Source organism: Oncorhynchus mykiss, chromosome 3, assembly GCF_057628025.1.
Source record: "Oncorhynchus mykiss isolate SJ-2025 chromosome 3, ASM5762802v1, whole genome shotgun sequence".
Taxonomy (NCBI): Eukaryota; Metazoa; Chordata; class Actinopteri; order Salmoniformes; family Salmonidae; genus Oncorhynchus; species Oncorhynchus mykiss.
This window is the reverse complement of record NC_143024.1, coordinates 50356145-50373800: the sequence shown is the minus strand read 5'-3', so window position 1 is coordinate 50373800 and position 17656 is coordinate 50356145. Positions and strand designations below refer to the sequence as shown.

Below are 17656 nucleotides of genomic sequence, written 5' to 3'. Positions count from 1 at the left end.
CACAAAATGCAGTTGAAGTCGGAAGTTTACATACACCTTAGCCAAATACATTTAAATTCAGTTTTTCACAATTCCTGACATTTAATCTGAGTAAAGATTCCCTGTTTTAAGTCTGTTAGGATCATCACTTTATTTTAAGAATGTGAAATGTCAGAAGAATAGTAGAGAGAATGATTTATTTCAGCTTTTATTTCTTTCATCACATTCCCAGTGGGACAGAAGTTTACATACACTCAATTAGAATTTGGTAGCATTGCCTTTACATTTTTTAATTTGGGTCAAATGTTTCGAGTAGCCTTCCACAAGCTTCCTACAATAAGTTGGGTGAATTTTGGCCCATTCCTCCTGACAGAGCTTGTGCAACTGAGTCAGGTTTGTAGGCCTCCTTGCTCGCACACACTTTTTCAGTTCTGCCCACAAATGTTCTGTAGGATTGAGGTCAGTGCTTTGTGATGGCCACTCCAATACCTTGACTTTGTTGTCCTTTATGCCATTTTGCCACAACTTTGGAAGAATGCTTGGGGTCATTGTCCATTTGGAAGACCTTTAACTTCCTGACTGATGTCTTGAGATGTTGCTTCAAAATATCCTCCTCATGGTGCCATCTATTTTGTGAAGTGCACCAGTCCCTCCTGCAGCAAAGCACCCCCACAACATGATGCTGCGATCCCGTGCTTCACAGTTGGGATGGTGTTCTTCGACTTGCAAGCCTCCCCCTTTTTCATAACGATGGTCATTATTTGTTTCATCAGACCAGAGGACATTTCTCCAAAAAGTACGATTTTTGTCCCCATGTGCAGTTGCAAACCGTAGTCTGGCTTTATTATGGCGGTTTTGGAGAAGTGGCTTCTTCCTTGCTGAGCGGCCTTTCGGGTTATGTTGATATAGGACTCGTTTTAACTGTGGATATAGATACTTTTGTCCCTGTTTCCTCCAGCATCTTCACAAGGTCGTTTGCTGTTGTTTTGGAATTGATTTGCACTTTTCGCACCAAAGTACGTTCATCTCCAGGAGACAGAACACGTCTCCTTCCTGAGCGGTATGATGACTACGTGGTTCCATGGTGTTTATACTTGCGTACTATTGTTTGGACATGATACCTTCATGCGTTTGGAAATTGCTCCCAAGGAGGAACCAGAATTGTGGAGGTCTACAATTCTTTTTCTGAGGTCTTGGCTGATTTCTTTAGATTTTCCCATGATGTCAATCAAAAAAGCACTGAGTATGAAGGTAGGCCTTAAACTACATCCACAGGGACACCTACAATTGACTCAAATGATGTCGATTAGCCTATCAGAAGCTTCTAAAGCCATGACATTTTTCTGGAATTTTCCAAGCTGTTTAAAGGCACAGTCAACTTAGTGTATGTTAACTTCTGACCCACTGGAATTGTGATACAGTGAATTGTGATAGATTATTTCAATCTGTAAACAATTGTTGGAAAAATTACTTGTGTCATGCACAAAGTAGATCTCCTAACTAACTTGCCAAAACTATAGTTTGTTAATTAACAAGAAATTTGTGGAGTGGTTGAAAAACTAGTTTTAATGACGCCAACCTAGGTGTATGTAAACTTCCGTCTCCAACTGTACTAGCCATATCTAGGAAAAGCAAAGTTCCCGAGCATAATATAATGTATAGGAGGTCATACAAGATGTTTGGAAGTGATTCTTATGTTGTTCATGTAAAGACTATTTGTTGGTCCTTGGTGTGTAATGAGGAGCAACTAAATGCTGCTCTTAACACTTATGAAATTGCTTATCCCAGTTACTAATACGCATGCACCCGTTAAGAAAATGACTGTAAAAATTGTAAAATCCCTGTGGATTGATGAGGAATTGAAAAATGTTATGGTTGAGAGGGATGAGGCAAAATAAATGTAAAATAGGTCTATCTGTACAACCGATTGGCGCAAATGTACTGCAAATTGAGAAATAATGTGACTAAACTAAATAAAAAGAAGAAACTACACTATGAAACAAAGATAAATGACATAAAGAATGATAGTTAAAAGCTTGGATTACATTCAATGAAATTTTGGGCAAAAAGGTAAACATTCATTGAATCAGATGGCTAATTCATCACTAAACCCACTGATATTTCCACCTACTTTAATGATTTCTTCATTGGCAAGATTAGCTAATTTAGCCATGACATACCAGCAACAAACGCTGACACTACACATTCAAGTATATTTTACAAAGTTATGAAAGACAAGCATTATCATTTAGAAGTCCGTAAAGTAAGTGTGGAAGAGGTGAATTATTTTGTTGTCTATCAACAATGACAATCCACCCGGGTCTGACAACTTGGATGGAAAATTGCTGAGGATAATAGTGAATGATATTGCCACTACTATTTGCCATATCTTCAATTTAAGCCTACTAGAAAGTGTGTGCCCTCAGGCCTGGAGGGAAGCAAAAGATATTCTCCTACCTTAGGATAGTAAAGCCCTTTTAACTGGCTGAAATAGCCGACCAATAAGCCTGTTACCAACCCTTTGTATACTTTTGAATAAAAAAATAATTTGACCAGATACAACGCTATTTCACTGTAAACAAATTGACAACAGGCTTTCAGCACGCTTATAGGAAAGGACATTCAACAAGTATAGCACTTACACAAATTATTGATGATGATTGGCTGAGAGAAATTGATGATAAAAAGATTGAGGGGGCTATTTTGTTTGACTTCAGTGTGACTTTTTACATTATTGATCATAGTCTGTTGCTGGAAAAATGTATGTGTTATGGCTTTACACCCCTTGCTATATTGTGGATAAAGAGTTACCCGTCTAACAGAACACAGAGTGTGTTCTTTAATGGAATCCTCTCCAACAAAATCCAGGTCAAATCATAAATTCCCCAGGGCAGCTGTCTAGGCCCCTTACTTTTTTCAATCTTTACTTATGAGTAAAGCCAGTGTGTCCATGTATGCGGATGACTCAACACTAAAAAAGTCAGCTACCACAGCAACTGAAATTATTGCAAAACTTAACAAAGAGCTGTAGTTAGTTTGAATGGGTAGCAAGGCATAAATTGGTCTTAAATATTCCAAAAATTAAAAGCATTGTATTTGGGACAAACAATTCACTAAACTATAAACCTCAACTAAATTGTAATGAATAATGCGGTAATTGAGCAAGTTGAGGTGACTAAAATGCTTGGAGTAACCCTGGATGGTAAAACTGTCATTGTCAAAACATATTGATACAACAATAACCAGGATGGGCAGAAGTTTGTCCATAATAAAGCTCTTGTCTGCATTCTTAACAGCACAACAACAAGGTAGTTCATACAGGCCTCAGTTTTGTCGCACCTGGAATACTTTTCAGTCGTGTGTTCAGGTGCTACAAAGAGAGACTTAGGCTTGCAATTGGCTCAGAACAGGGCAGCACGGTTGGCCCTTGGATGTACACAGAGAGCTAATGTTAATAATATGCATGTCAATCTCTCCTGGCTCCATGTGACGGAGAGATTGACTCCATCACTACTTGTATTCGTGACAGATATTGACATGTTGAATGCACCGAGCTGTCTGTTTGAATTACTGGCACACATCTCGGACTTCCATAAATACCCCACAATACATGCCACCAGAGGTCTCTTCACAATTCCCAAGTCCAGAGCAGACTATGGGAGGCGCACACTACTACGTAGAGCCATGACTACATTGAACTCTATTCTACATCAAGTAACTCAAACAAGCAGAAAATTAAATAAAAAACACCTTATGTTATAAATGATATAATAAACATACACGTTATGGAATAGCGGGCTGTGAAGCAACACAAACATAGGCACAGGCACATGCGTGCAAACATATGCATGCTATTCACACACATCCACATGGATTTTGAAGGAACATACTTAATATGTTGTAAAATATGTTGTGAATGTATTGTAATATATATCTGCCTTGGCAGCAGCTAATGAGATTAAATATAAATACATGTGTGAACGCCAAATGTTCTTTCAATTTCAATTTATTTTAGAAGAAACAGGCCCTTCTCTCTATCAGGACTGTTGAAAAGTATTTGGGGTTATTTTGTATTTTGAAAAGTATTTTGTATTTTGAAAATACAAAAAATACAGCTCTCTAAAGTCTATAAAATACACTGAAGTGAAGTTCAGGCCAGTAAAATATAATTGACAAAATACTCAAAAGTCATTTAAAATACAAATACATGTAACATAAGTGCTGCTCTTCTCACACACACACACACACACACACACACACACACACACACACACACACACACACACACACACACACACAGAGAGTATTGATTGATGGCAGGTATCTATTCTATTGTACTCTACAGCAAACAGTAGAGACAATAGCAAATTAAATGCCGAATAGCCCCAGAGATTTACACTTTGAATAGCACCTTTTTGTTGACCCCTTCTCAACCTCTCAATATGAAAGAGATTTCACATTGAGAGCCGCTTGTTCGAGAAAACAGTCCACATAGTTACATTTAAACCTGGGGTCATCTACAAACACGTTCACAAGTTCACCCCAATCACGTACACACTTGTCAACTGCACACACGCACCCACACCCTTAAACACACACAAAAGCCTGCACACACACGCACTATCTGTAATAGTTTAGTCTTGTCTTGTTAGAAAGAGAAAGGTGAGTCTCTCACACTGTTCAAACTTAGTCTCATAAAATAACCGATCTCAGAGTATGTGAGCGGAGCAAAGAGCGGTGTGCCCAATTTGACTGGAGCACAGAGCCAGATGCCCAAATGCTGGAGTGTGGTCCTTCTCGCCCTCTCCAATTTTACTCTAGTAGTGCTCAAAGTAGCACTCACTTCACGAGCTCAGGGCATGCCCAGTCCAGCATACATTTGCAGTCTACTTGTGAGCTGCTATAGCCCCTTGCTTTAGCTACTGTCATGGAGTTTGACAGATATGTCCATAAAGAAACTGATAAAATACACAGGTGCAAAATCAAGGTGACTAACAAAGATGAGGACAAATAGCAAGAGAAGGAGTGTGGTGATGTAATGTCCACAACTAAAGTATCATCGTGGAATCTGAAAAGACACATATCACGAAAGCATGATGGTGTACTTACTACATGCACATGCTAAAAGAAAGGAACAAGGTGGGTAGATAACTAAATGTGTCATTGTAGCAAAGTATTTCTAGACAAAAAATCTGATCTCTTAAACATTTCATAAATTTTTGTTCTATTATTGATACAATAGGACTTAATTGATTTTGGCACAATAGGCCTGGCATATTTCCATGTTCAAGAGGCTTGCCCTTTTGATTGGGTTATTTTGCCTAAAAACATTTTGGCCTACTTATATACAAATAAAAAAACAGCTCTGTATCTCTGCCCAGCCTGGCAAGAGTGGCCAAAAGGATGTTAAGCATCCCCAGTGGCTCTGCAAGTGTGGAGAGGATATTCTCCGCTGCTGGCCTGCTCTCCAGGCACCATCACATGAGCCCGAAGCCACATACTGGCCAAACTACTGTTTCTAAAAATGAATTAAAAGGCACTAATAAGTCATTTTTCGGTTAATTTGTATTTCATTCTAAGTAAGTCACAGCCTATATGCACAATTTATAGACAATAATGATTTAATACAACAAAATGTTGTTTAAATGCTGAGCGCTTTATATCCCTACCAGCCTATTGTGTCACACTCGCAAATGCTTCACAATGCATTTCTTTGTAGGCAATAACCTTAAAATCATTTAAATAATATAGCCAATTTTTTTTTTTTTAAGTTCCTTCTTAGGCTCCCTGTCTGGCTCCTGACCTATTTTGAGTGTGTATATGCTGTTTAATATGACATGTAGTCTATTTGATATGATGTGCGAATGGAGCGAATTTGGAGCTGCAGTTTCTTCTCCTGTGTGCATGGAGTGGTTTTTAGCAGAGCGGTTTGAAAGGATGAGTGGTGCACATCTCTGAGTTGGATTTCCAACTGCTCAACTCCGCTCACATAATCTGCCCAGTATGTTCCAGTCACAGATCAGACAATGCATACAAAAGTAATCAATATCTTGTCATCTGTATGTAAATACAGCACCAGTCAAAAGTTTGGACACACCTACTCATTCACTTTTCACGTAGTAACCAAACACTTTTTTGATTACTACATGATTCTATATGTGTTATTTCATAGTTTTGATGTCTTCACTATTATTCTACAATATAGAAAACAGTAAAAACAAAGAAAAACCCTTAAATGAGTAGGTGTGTCCAAACATTTGACTGGTACTGTATGTGCATCCTAATATGTAGCAGTACTTACTTGACAGTGGCTTTAGTGGATGTGTCTTGGAGGTCTCCTGCGTGAAAGAGCTGTGCCTCCTTTAGTCAGAGCTTCCCACAGGAAGGAAGACGTTGAAGTTGTCCTATGGAGAGACAGATAGACAAACAGACTGACTGAGAGACAGACAGGGAGAGAGAAGGTTTTCCAACTTTAGAGTCACCGTCAATAATGACTCAGGCATTCTCTGGCAGACTTGACAAGCAACAGTTCCACACTTCACTGCTGCATATCCAAAGTGCACACCACCGGGGATAACTGAGAAAGGGGCGGGTAGGAGCATGTGTGTGTGTAGCAAATAGAGAGTGACACAATGCAGAACACACACAAGCAGGGGCAGGGCAGCATGACCGGCAAATTGACAGCTCTAAAACTACCTGTGAGAGTGTGTGGGCCGGCTAAGGGGGCGGGGTATTTGGAACTAGGAGAGGTGAGTGAAGTTTACAAGTCTGTAACACTTTCTCTCTCACACACACCCGTAATAAACTGGCCCCTACCCTCCCTGCACTGTAGAACACCTGCGGTTGTAACAAGAGGTTGAGCGACGGCAGGTATCCTAGCAGTTAAGAGCGTTGGGCCAGTAACTAAAAGTTTGCTAGTTTGAATCCCCGAGCTGACTAGGTGAAACATCTGTTGATTTTCAGCAACGCTCTTAACCCTAATTGCTCCTGTAAGTTGCTCTGGATAAGAGCGTCTGCTAAATGACTAAAATGTAAATAAAACTACCATGCAAATATTGCTAGTGACTAGAAAGGAGTGGAGCAAATATTCTCTCTTCAATGCAATAATGTTTTGTGTGAGTGTGTGCTCATGCATGCACTGTGTGTGAGAGAGAGTGTTACAGGCTGTATATGTCACCTGTCCTGACATAACACCCTGCATATTTGAACCCTGTATTACAATCCAAAAACAGATCCCTAGCGCGTGTACTGTGTACAATCGGTCAATTCCTTCTTCCTAGAACAGTAAAGCTTTAATGTTTCATGCTCCAACTCCCCAGTGCCTCCTTCCCCCTCCTCGTTTGTACATCTGCATAACCCTTAGTGATTTAGGACTACACACAACCCTACTCCATGTAATGACACATTGGATTCAAGCATTCAACATGGGGCTGAAAAAATAACAGGGGTAGCTGGGTCTATATTTAAACACTGAACATGCTTATTAGCAGATGGCAGGGGAGAGTTGACCTCAGCAGCTGCCGGCTTCGCATTAGGGAAATTTTAGTGGGCCTCTAAGCTCACAGTAGTAGGACCTCAAAATGTGAAAGGTCAAAAGCCCCTCACTTCCTGCATGGGCGGTTAACAGTTGCACTGTTTACTTGTAATAGTGCTGTACATTGGGGGGTCTTGTTTTATCTGGGTCTATTTATGTTCGGGAAGGCTTATCTGATTACTGTTGGGTTGAACAGAACAGTGATACAGTAAGACCAATCCTGTGGGGTATATCACAAAGCAGGATAACCAAATTAGCCATCTAACTTTGATAATCATTCAGAAATAACTATTGATTTTCTGGTTCATTCAGAAAGCTAAGCTTGTTAGATGTTGAGTCAAATGATACCATGCCCATTTTTAGCCAGCTTCTTGCCATATCCCCCAGACTGGTGGCAGAAAAATATGAAATGCTGAATTAACTGGTTGGCTGACATCGCATGCTGTTATAGCCACCTGAGGAAACAAACACTCATTTAAAAACAATCAGATATAATTCATATGGACATCCCATTGTGTGAACGGAATTCATAAAATTGTTACTCAATGCATACCATAGGTATAGTTTACTACAGTTAAAGGCCTTGATACATGAGGCCATTTTGTTTTTACTATTGCATTTATATCCCCTTCGATCAGTATGTGACCTATGTTGTGTCAAAGTTGATCTTATCTAACACGTTACAAAGCAAACTGACAAGACAGTGTGAGGTAAAATAACTAGAATCACATATATTATGCTCCCGTGAAATGGGAAAATATGCAGAGTTGTAGTTTCCTTCAAAAAATTGTGTGTCGATTGTGATGCTGCAATGCACTAACTCTGCTTCTGTGCAAGCAATTTTCAAAATTCCTTTTGCCACGTGGTCAGGGTCACATGTACCTCTGTACCTTTGATTTGTTTAATATTTTTTTACTTACTACATGATTCCATATGTGTTATTTCATAGTTTTGATGTCTTCCCTGTGATTCTACAATGTAGAAAATAGTCAAATAAAGAAAAATCCATGAATGAGTTGGTGTGTTCAAACTTTTTACTTGTACTGTATATATATTTATACATTTTTTATAATTGTTTAACTTATCCAAGCAACATGCTTTTTTGATTATCACATAAATATTATTATTTCATGAGTGTATTTTATTTCTACACATTTTATTAAAGTATTAAAGTATTTAAAGTATTGTAATATTTTTATTTATACAGTACCGTACAAATGTTTTAGAACATCTACTCATTCAAGGGTTTTTCTTTATTCTTACTATTTTCTACATTGTGCACCCTTGGCATAACATTAATAAACTAATTCTGTCGCCATACTCTGTACACGCGGTCAAAACATTTACTTGTCAAGCAACACACTAACATACCTAGAGTAATGTTAGCCAAACTGAATTGCACAATATCTCACTAATATCTCACCAATAATAAAAACTTAGATAAAACTCATAATCAGCATGGTTGCTGTCCAAACAGGTCTGTTTAGTTGCAGTTACACAGTAAAACCTGTTTGAATATACAGTCATTGACAAAACAGATATTTACCAAGGTTCTTCTTACTATGAAAATCCTTAACAGTATTTGAAATTCCCTCGCTTTGAGATGCACCACGGTACAGAACGTTGTTGATGCACATGACGCCAGACGTCGGGCTGTACAGTTAAAAATATGAGTTACAGTATTCAGATAAAATAGTTGAGTTCAGGAAAAGTAAAAGCTACATCAGGGTAACCCAATACTTTAGAGTCTGGATAACGGTTTGCCACGTAATGAGTTTACAACAAAAATGTGTTTAAAACCTCTCTGATCTCCCCATCCCGGATCCGGTATCATGAATACAGACTCAAGCTCATTACCATAACGCAACGTTAACTATTCATGAAAATCGCAAATGAAATGAAATAAATATGCCATCTCTCAAGCTTAGCCTTTTGTAAACAACACTGTCATCTCAGATTTTCAAAATATGCTTCTCAAACCATAGGAAAACAATCATTTGTGTAACAGTAGCTAGCTAGAGTAGCATTTAGCGTTAGCATTAGCGTTAGCATCTAGCAGGCAACATTTCAACAACAACAAGAAAAGCCTTCAAATAAAATAATTTACCTTTGAAGAACTTCAGATGTTTTCAATGAGGAGACTCTCAGTTAGATAGCAAATGCTCAGTTTTTCCAAAAAGATTCTTTGTGTATTAGAAATTGCTCCGTTTTGTACATCACATTTGGTTACCAAAAAAACCCGAAAATTCAGTCCTCAAAACGCGAACTTTTTTCCAAACTTTTTTCAAAATTAACTCCATAATATCGACTGAAACATGGCAAACGTTGTTTAGAATCAATCCTCATGGTGTTTTTCACATATCTCTTCGATGATATATCGTTCGTGGAAGCCTGGTTTCTCCTCTCTATCAAATGGAAAAATACTTGCACCTGGCTTTTTGCCAAGCACCAATTTCGACGCAGGACACCAGGCGGACACTTGGAAAATGTAGTCTCTTATGGTCAATCTTCCAATGATATGCCTACAAATACGTCACAATGCTGCAGACATCTTGATGAAACGATAGAAAGCACATGGTCGTTCCTGCTGCATTCACAGCCATATAAGGAGACATTTGAAAACAGAGCTTCAGAGATTCTGCTCATTTCCTGTTTGACGTTTCATCTAGGTTTCGCCTGTAGAATGAGTTCTGTGGCACGCACAGATAATATCTTTGCAGTTCTGGAAACGTTAGAATGTTTTCTTTCCAAAGCTGTCAATTCTATGCATAGTCGAGCATCTTTTCGTGACAAAATATTGCGCTTAAAATGGGCACGTTTTTTTTATCCAATAATGAAATAGCGCCCCTATAGACTTAACTGGTTTTAACTCCATGACACTGTTAGGGTTTACGGTGCGCAGGCTTTGGCTAGACAACACAAACACATCAGGGACCAGGCTACAGTGCTGTATAACACTGCAAATTGACATACTACAAACCAAAACAATCCATGTATTATGTGAGATAATTGCATTGTGTAGTAGTAATGAATACTTACTGAGGGAGGATGCAGCGAACTATCAAACCATTGCTTGTATATCCTAATCAACAATGGCACAATGTATAGGTGTCAGAAATGGTTCCTACTTGTAAATCTGTGTCCTTATCTGACTCATTACACCAGAGGGATAGTTTCTTTGTTTTTTGATGTCACACTGCAATGAATCATTCAATAACCTGATCACAAAGGTCAGTGTTTCACACTATACTAGATGATTAGTAGGAGCAAAGGTTAACACAGTTGTAAGCGCCATGTGTCTGCCAGCTCTCTTCTTTTTTATTGTCTTGTTTTGCCTCCTCTCATAACCTCTTTTAAAAAATCAAACCAAACTTTTTTGAAAAAGCACATTTCCTTAAAGGTAAGATGCAGTGCAAAGTGCTTCCCATAAAATATAAAAAATGAGAAAGATAAAAACACAACCAGGTTGGGGTCAATTCCATTCAGAAGGTAAATCAAATTCCAATTCCAAATGTTCCTCATTGAAAAGCATTGGAATTGTTGTGTACTTCCTGAATTGACTGGAATTTAAATGGAATTGACCCCAACCCTGGACAAAGTACGTTTCTTTAGCTCGTCTCCTTTCTCCTCTACTTCTCATTCTCTACTCTATTTCTCTCCTCCTCCTTCCTCTCCTCCCCCTCTACCCTCTCCTCTCAGCACCCCCTTCCCTCCTCTTCTTTTCTCCCTTGCCATCCTCTCCTCTTGTCCCCTCCTCCCTTTCGCTCATGTTCTACTTAAAGAGCTGGATACATAGCGGAAATATGCAGGGAGGGATGAAATGTGCTTACCACTTCCTTCCCACCATTGTCTGCCCATTTGATTGGTTAAAACGGTTGCTGTTCATGTTTTGTCCATTATGTCATACTATATTATTGCATTAGAATTCATATGGAGTTGGTCCCCCTTTGCTGCTATAACAGCCTCCAATCTCCTGGAAAGACATTACACTAGATGTTGGAACATTTCTGCGAGGACTTGCTTCTATTCAGCCACAAGAGCATTAATGAGGTTGGGCACTGATGTTGGGCTATTAGGCCTGGCTCGCAGTGGTGTTCCAATTCATCCCAAAGGTGTTCGATGGGGTTGAGGTCAGGGCTCTGCGCAGGCCAGTCAAGTTCTTCCACACCGATCTCAACAAACCATTTCTGTATGGACCTCGCTTTTTGCACGGGGGCATTGTCATGCTGAAACAGGAAAGGGCCTTCCTCAAACTAGAATATAGATTCCTTGAATGCATGAACATTGACTGACTAACTCACTGAGTTGTGTGTACTAACAATATAGTATGGTTTGTTACGTTTAGAGTTAATAGTACCTAACTAAATCGAGGTAGTCGTTTTCCATAAATGCTTGAAGGAAGGTCAAAGGCTTTGAGTAAAGTCAGTGTGTCTATGTATGCAGATGACTCAACACTATACACATCAGCTATCACAGTGACTAAAATGACTGCAACACTTAACAAAGAAATGTATTTATTTTCAGAATTGGTGGCAAGTAATAAGTTAGTCCTAAAAAAAAAAACTAAAAGCATTGTATTTGGGACAAATCATTCACTAAACCCTAAACCTCAACTACAGTGCCTTGCGAAAGTATTCGGCCCCCTTGAACTTTGCGACCTTTTGCCACATTTCAGGCTTCAAACATAAAGATATAAAACTGTATTTTTTTGTGAAGAATCAACAACAAGTGGGACACAATCATGTAGTGGAACGACATTTATTGGATATTTCAAACTTTTTTAACAAATCAAAAACTGAAAAATTGGGCGTGCAAAATTATTCAGCCCCTTTACTTTCAGTGCAGCAAACTCTCTCCAGAAGTTCAGTGAGGATCTCTGAATGATCCAATGTTGACCTAAATGACTAATGATGATAAATACAATCCACCTGTGTGTAATCAAGTCTCCGTATAAATGCACCTGCACTGTGATAGTCTCAGAGGTCCGTTAAAAGCGCAGAGAGCATCACGAAGAACAAGGAACACACCAGGCAGGTCCGAGATACTGTTGTGAAGAAGTTTAAAGCCGGATTTGGATACAAAAAGATTTCCCAAGCTTTAAACATCCCAAGGAGCACTGTGCAAGCGATAATATTGAAATGGAAGGAGTATCAGACCACTGCAAATCTACCAAGACCTGGCCGTCCCTGTAAACTTTCAGCTCATACAAGGAGAAGACTGATCAGAGATGCAGCTAAGAGGCCCATGATCACTCTGGATGAACTGCAGAGATCTACAGCTGAGGTGGGAGACTCTGTCCATAGGACAACAATCAGTCGTATATTGCACAAATCTGGCCTTTATGGAAGTGGCAAGAAGAAAGCCATTTCTTAAAGATATCCATAAAAAGTGTTGTTTAAAGTTTGCCACAAGCCACCTGGGAGACACACCAAACATGTGGAAGAGGGTGCTCTGGTCAGATGAAACAAAAATTGAACTTTTTGGCAACAATGCAAAACGTTATGTTTGGCGTAAAAGCAACACAGCTCATCACCCTGAACACCATCCCCACTGTCAAACATGGTGGTGGCAGCATCATGGTTTGGGCCTGCTTTTCTTCAGCAGGGACAGGGAAGATGGTTAAAATTGATGGGAAGATGGATGGAGCCAAATACAGGACCATTCTGGAAGAAAACCTGATGGAGTCTGCAAAAGACCTGAGACTGGGACGGAGATTTGTCTTCCAACCAGACAATGATCCAAAACATAAAGCAAAATCTACAATGGAATGGTTCAAAAATAAACATATCCAGGTGTTAGAATGGCCAAGTCAAAGTCCAGACCTGAATCCAATCGAGAATCTGTGGAAAGAACTGAAAACTGCTGTTCACAAATGCTCTCCATCCAACCTCACTGAGCTCGAGCTGTTTTGTAAGGAGGAATGGGAAAAAATGTCAGTCTCTCGATGTGCAAAACTGATAGAGACATACCCCAAGCGACTTACAGCTGTAATCGCAGCAAAAGGTGGCGCTACAAAGTATTAACTTAAGGGGGCTGAATAATTTTGCACGCCCAATTTTTCAGTTTTTGATTTGTTAAAAAAGTTTGAAATATCCAATAAATGTCGTTCCACTTCATGATTGTGTCCCACTTGTTGTTGATTCTTCACAAAAAAATACAGTTTTATATCTTTATGTTTGAAGCCTGAAATGTGGCAAAAGGTCGCAAAGTTCAAGGGGGCCGAAAACTTTCGCAAGGCACTGTAAATATTGTAATGAATAATGTGGAAATTGAGCAAGTTGAGGAGATTAAACTGCTTGGAGTAACCCTGGATTGTGAACTGTCATGGTCAAAACACATTGATCCAACAGTAGCTAGGATGGGGAGAAGTCTGTCCATAATAAAGCTCTGCTCTGCATTCTTAACAGCTCTCAACAAGGAAGGTCCTACAGGCCCTAGTTTTGTCTTACCTGGACTACTGTTTAGTCACGTGGTCAGATGCCACAAAGTGGGACTTTTTGTGGCACCTGACCACAAAATTGCAATTGGCTCAGAACATGGCAGCACGACTGGTTCTTGGATGTACACAGAGAGCTAACATTAAAAATATACATGTCAATCTCTCCTGGCTCAAAGTGGAGGAGAGATTGACTTCATCACTACTTGTATTTGTGAGAGGTATTGGCATGTTGAATGCACCGGGCTGTCTGTTTAAACTACTGGCACACAGCTCGGACACCCATGCATCTCAGTAGGACCTCGTCCTTTTGGGCTCACAGCGCAGAGGTCTAAGGCACAGCATCTTAGTGCTAGAGGCGTCACTACAGACACACTTTTTTGATTCCAGGCTGTATCATAACCGGCCGTGATTGGGAGTCCCATAGGGCGGCGCACAATTGGCACATTGTCGTCCGAGTTTGGCCGGTGTAGGCCGTCATTGTAAATTAGAATTTGTTCTTAACTGATTTGTCTAGTTAAATTAAATTAAATTAAAAATACCCCACAAGACATGCCACCAAAAGTCTCTTCACAGTCCCCATGTCCAGAACAGGCTATGGGAGGCGCACAGTACTACATAGAGCCATGACTACATGAAACTCTATTCCACATCAAGTAACTCACGCAAGCAGTAAATTCCGATAGAAACATTTATAAAAATACACAAACACAGGCACAGACACATGCATACAAACACATGATAACAAACGCACTATACACACACACGTACACATGGATTTTGTGTTGTGGATATATGGTAGTAGAGCAGGGGCCTGTGGGCACACACTTAATCTGTTGTATATGTATTGTAATATTTTTTCTTTTTAAGTATAACTTTTGTATACATTTTGCTGGACCCCAGGAAAAGTAGCTGCTGCCTTGGCATCAGCTAATAAATACAAATACAAACTAAGTTGACTACAGCTAAAACATAGCTATTCAATATGCAGCAATCCAATGTATTAAACTAATTAACATTATTTTTTTAAGTAAAGTACAGTTAAATTTTTTTAAATTAGCATAAAACCATCAGGTTAACTACAAGTAATTAAAAATAATTAGGTGTGCCTTCATTTGAACTTTTTAGTGTTTTGATTTACAATTAGTTCACGGAACTTATAGGGTTTTACAGTGAAGTTATTGTCATGAAAAACATGACGACCATAGGAGTCGTGATCTTTTTCACCTGTCATGCGCTTGTCTCCACCCCCCTCCAGGTGTCGCTCATTTTTCCCATTATGCCCTGTGCATTTATACCTGTGTTGACTGTTTGTCTGTTACCAGCCTACCTGCATGTTTTTTCCCGTACTCCTGTTTTCTTTAGTCCCTATCATCTAGTTCTTCTGGTTTTGACCATACTGCCTGCCCTGACCCTGAGCCTGCCTGCCCTTCTGAACCTTCTGACACTGCCCTGGATTACTGACTGCTCCATGCCCTGGCCCTGAACCTTCCTGCCTTTCTGTATTTTACGGACTCTGCTTTGGATTACTGACCTCTGCCAGCCCTTGACCTGTCGTTTTCCTGCCCCCTGTTTTGTAAATAAACCTCTGTGATTCGAACTGTTCTGAGTTCTGTTAAGGAGTTGACTATAAAGCACCAACAGATCTGGAACCAGGCTAACAGTACTGAAGACTACTTCCATAGACATTGAGAAAACATTGAGAATTCCCCTATGTCTGCCGTTATCCTGAGGGTGGTAAAAAGTGGAGTCAGGATGAGATCAGCAGAACGAGTGGTTGTCTGTCTGTGTCTGACTGTGCTTTACAGAGTGGATGGCCCGAGTGGTCAGGGAGATTTCGCAACAGCCTGTGGTAATTAAAGCCCTCTGCTGAGTCACTGAAACAACACCAGGGTGTCTGGGAGGCCCACGCGCACACACACACACGCAAAGAACAGCAACACGCACACACGCTGAAGATACATGCACGCTTACACATGCATGCATCTCAATGTTATCATAATGTTATGCTAACATCTCCTTCCACATGAGTTGAGTGTTCTTAAATTCATTTAGGTCAATGCAACACTGCTTTGCTTTCCACTGTGGTTTCAGCTACAGCAATCCCAATTAACTCCACAGCCTATCACCCCTCTCATTAAAGAAGCCAAGATGGCAACCAGCCCGCTCCATCCCAATCATATCTGTTCCACAGGCAAAACCATCCCCATTTAAAATACATTACAAGACATCATAGCAAAATGAAATGGGACAGAGAACAAACGAACAAAAAATGTGTGGGTTTTACTAGTAACATTCTTCGTTGGAAATGTTACTAGTAGGAAATGTCAGTAAAAAGACGTCATTGCGAAACAAGATTGAACAGAGGAAAATATGACAATCAAACACTAACATGGCATATATTTAAGTCCAAATGGGCTCTGTTTTCAATAAGGTGGTTTAACAACAAGGTCTAACAAGCAAACATTCTATACTACATTCAGTGCTGGGCAATCTCAGTAACACTTACGGAAGAAGTAGAGCTCTGGAGATAGGAGAGAGGGTCCTGAATGAATGGGAGGCTTGAAAGAGCAACAGCAAGATATATTTATAGAGAGAGAGAGAGAGAGAGAGAGAGAGAGAGAGAGAGAGAGAGACCGTTCTCCAGTGCAGATCGGAAATTGTTGCACCCAAATGTTTTCTTGGCTACCGCCTGTAAACGTGATGAAAAGACAGATACAGTGTGAAAGGGCGTGTGAGAGACAGAGAGAGAGAGAGGGAGAGGGAGAGGGTGAGAGGGTGAGTGAGTGGTTTAACCTAGAGAAGAAAGGTAGGATGTATAGAACAGTAGAGGAAGCTCTGTGTTGTTTTTTTCTTTTCAATCTTCTCCAATCCTCCACTGTAAGTTCCTGCAGAGTGAAAGTTAAGTTCCTTCAGTTCCTTAAGTTTCTGCGTTGGCTCCTATAAGGTCCCCGGTAAACAGAAAAGGGGAGTGCTATAAACTGTTCTGGAGCCAGCCAAGCAGACCACAGAGGCAAGCATCTGGAGTAGAGGGGGAAACACACACACACACACACACACACACACACACACACACACACACACACAGAGCCCCAGTGTTGTTACGGCCTTGTGCCTTTCCCATGATCTCAAACCACTGCTGCAGGAACAGGGCAAGAGAAACAGGCCATTGTTGTTGTCAAAACACACACGGCAGAAACATACAAAAACACACAGACGGGTTTGGTGTTTATACATGGGTGTGAAGTCAGTTGACATTGATCAGGCCTATCCCAATACAGTTAAATAAAAATGGATATTACTGTGCAGGACTAGCCATTGGGAAAAAGGTCTTCTGACTTAATTGGAAATGTATAGTTAAAGGTTAAATATATATTATATGTGACTCGTTTCAGGAAACTAGGCGTGTGTCGCACGTCACTACTTTAGAGGAGAAGCATTTGAAAGTAAACATTTATTTTTTATCAAAATGCATTTTTTTTTGTCAAAAGCATCTTCTGTAACGTGAACTTTCATGTGCCTTAATAACAAACTTGTATTCCATCCATGAATACGAATAAAATTGTTAAATTACGAGCCTAGTTGGTTTAGCCATGGAAAAAGTGAGGAACCTTCCCACTAGCATTGATTTGCTGAGATGCCGGGAGATGAGTTTGGATTGGCCTGTAGCATGATTCTGTCTATAACGTAATCTGTTCAGTATGTGT

At 39.9% G+C, this 17656-nt stretch overlaps 1 protein-coding gene and 1 long non-coding RNA gene across 45 annotated transcripts in view; one reads left to right on the top strand and one right to left on the bottom strand.

Annotated features, from left to right (window-relative positions):
- The window catches only part of LOC110519946 (LIM domain only protein 7), a 124713-nt gene extending 107623 nt beyond the window's left edge, over nucleotides 1-17090 (bottom strand). For 24 of the 44 annotated variants that reach the window (XM_090229442.1, XM_090229449.1, XM_090229456.1 and 21 more), the window contains exon 1: nucleotides 6281-6605. The gene's annotated coding sequence lies outside the window, so the exon portion shown is untranslated. Of the gene's footprint in view, nucleotides 1-6280; nucleotides 6611-16458 lie in introns of those variants that run through there. The other 20 variants (XM_090229421.1, XM_090229422.1, XM_090229420.1 and 17 more) reach the window with 4 other exon arrangements.
- LOC149984574 (uncharacterized) overlaps nucleotides 1-17656 on the top strand; it is a 245839-nt gene that overhangs the window by 69445 nt on the left and 158738 nt on the right. The window lies entirely within an intron of this gene.